Consider the following 2294-nt stretch of genomic DNA (forward strand, 5'->3'; position numbering starts at 1 on the left):
TTGGAAATTACTTAGGTAAACTTTACATTTTAGGGATTAGAAAATGAGTCACAAAGTAAAGCCAACTAGTGAGAAGAAAAATGACAAGAAAAAGGACTGAAACTAACATAAGAGAAAAACAAAAGAAACCGAAGATCAAAAGTGAAAGCTGGCTTTTAGACTAATCAACTAAGCAAACTTCTGGCAAAATTAAAAGGAAAGACAAAAATTAACAGTATTAGGGACGAAAAGATTATATCTGCAGATATAATAGAGATATAAAAAAATTGTGAGAATACTGTGAATAACTTTCTATAAATATGTCACCAAGACTTGTAGAAGAGCAGATTCATCTATGGGATAGGGATTTAAGTGTTTTTTGGCTATGTTATGTTTGAGATAATCTTTAGATGTTAAGCAAGCCAAATTAGCCTTGCAAATTCTGAGATATGTACAGATTTGGGAGTACTAACTTATATAAATGACGTTAAGAGCAGGTCAGTTTAGAAGCTGTTTAAGACCCGAGATGACAATCTGAACTAAGATAATGGTAGTGGGACAAAAGGAGGAAATAATAATTAGAAGATAGGACTGTACATTTAGATTCATGAAAGTAGGTGACTGTAGGAAGCGAATATCTATCATTTCCTAGCTAAAAGTTAAAATGGTAAGAGTAAGAAATAAGGAGTTTATTACTTCCAACTGAATTTCATAGCATAGTGGATTAGATAAAAAAATCTCAGGAGGAAGTACCCTCTGTAGAGAGGTCAATTGAATGAAATTTAGGGAAATGACCTTTACTTCATTGCTTTTTAATTTGGAGAATTTCTGGTTTATTAATCATAGCACCTTAAAAAGCAATTGACACTACAGTTTTAACCCATTTCTTATTTAGGAAAATAAAACAGTTCACTACCAGTGTTAATTTAATTTTACATAAACGTGGTTTTTGAGGCTGCAGCAAATTGACTGGTTTTTTTCAGTGTGAAAATCAAATATAAAACCTGTTTTTAGAGTTATTGCTAAACAGAACTCGTCTTTAATCCTAATGTAACGGAAATGTATACATAAATCGGAATCATCAAATGAATCTTTGGCTAACAACTATTTGAGAACAACGTTAACATCACACGTAGGAATGCTACTTTTTTTAGGATTTGACGTTTTCGGTAATTGAGAGTTACTATATTTTGTAAATGGAAATACCACTACTAAAAACAGAATCTCATAAATAGATTGATGTCATTTGTTTCCAAAGACTTTTGATACACTAGAGCCATGCGAAAATAATAAAAGCGAGATATTTCATGGCAAACTTTGGGAGTAAGGTTAGGACTGTAATCGTGAGTTATCTAGGGGTAAATGCAGCTGCAAGCGCTGCTGGCGAGTATTCTCTGGGCAAACGGAAAATGGGTTAAAACACAAAACTAGTTATATATAGAGTTGAAGCTAGAATAATGAATAAAGTTTCTTGGCAGAGGTATTACCAATATGAACTGATCTTTAATTATCTGATATACTGTAGATTTTCAAATTGGAATGACAATTGTTTTTTTTCTGGACAACAAGTAATAATTAAGAACATTTGATCTTTGGTAGATTTATAGAGGGAAAATCAATTTTGTTAGGTGCTTATGAGAACATTTACTCTAAGACAGCATGATGTTTTTCCTGGAGGATTCAGTTTTGTTGCCTTGGTGGGGAAGGTAAAATTTAACATTGGTTTCAAGGACAATTTCAGTGTAGGCCACTAACTTGCTGGTGAGAAACATGCAGAATGCTAGTGTGCAGACTATGGCTGGCTACTCTACATACCTGAAGTGAATAAGCTACTCATATTTTTCTCTCAGATTTTTAAACTTTCAAGAGGAGAACATAATTTTCTTTAAAAATTTATCTTTTTACAGCTTACATTAATCAGAATTTTCTTTTGTCTTTGGCTACAGAAAAAAGGTTGAAAAGTGTTCTCGAGTTCATCTCTTTAGACTCTGAATCCATCTGTCCTCACTTTTACTATCCCTCTCTCTACTAGGCTGGGCTTAGGGGTAAACCTGACCTAGACAGCATTTGGGCCCTTAGCAATTTTGTTTCCTTGCTATGTGATCAATATGCTGGTAATCAGTATGCTTTTATTGTATTATTTGAGATGCATACCATTTTAAATCACAGTTGTAACTATGTTTAGAGAATGTGAAATGATAGTAGAAAACATTGAAAATTATCAGAGCTGTTACTTTAAACTCACATTTTAAAATGTTTTAATTTTTAATTTTATTTGCATTATGTTAAAAGCATATTAAAAAGATAATAGATCA

At 32.3% G+C, this 2294-nt stretch overlaps 1 protein-coding gene across 1 annotated transcript in view; it reads left to right on the plus strand.

Moving 5' to 3' along the window:
* Positions 1-2294, plus strand: part of RDX (radixin) — a 58151-nt gene that overhangs the window by 7203 nt on the left and 48654 nt on the right. The window lies entirely within an intron of this gene.

Source organism: Pteropus vampyrus, unplaced genomic scaffold, assembly GCF_000151845.1.
Source record: "Pteropus vampyrus isolate Shadow unplaced genomic scaffold, Pvam_2.0 Scaffold110, whole genome shotgun sequence".
NCBI lineage: Eukaryota > Metazoa > Chordata > Mammalia > Chiroptera > Pteropodidae > Pteropus > Pteropus vampyrus.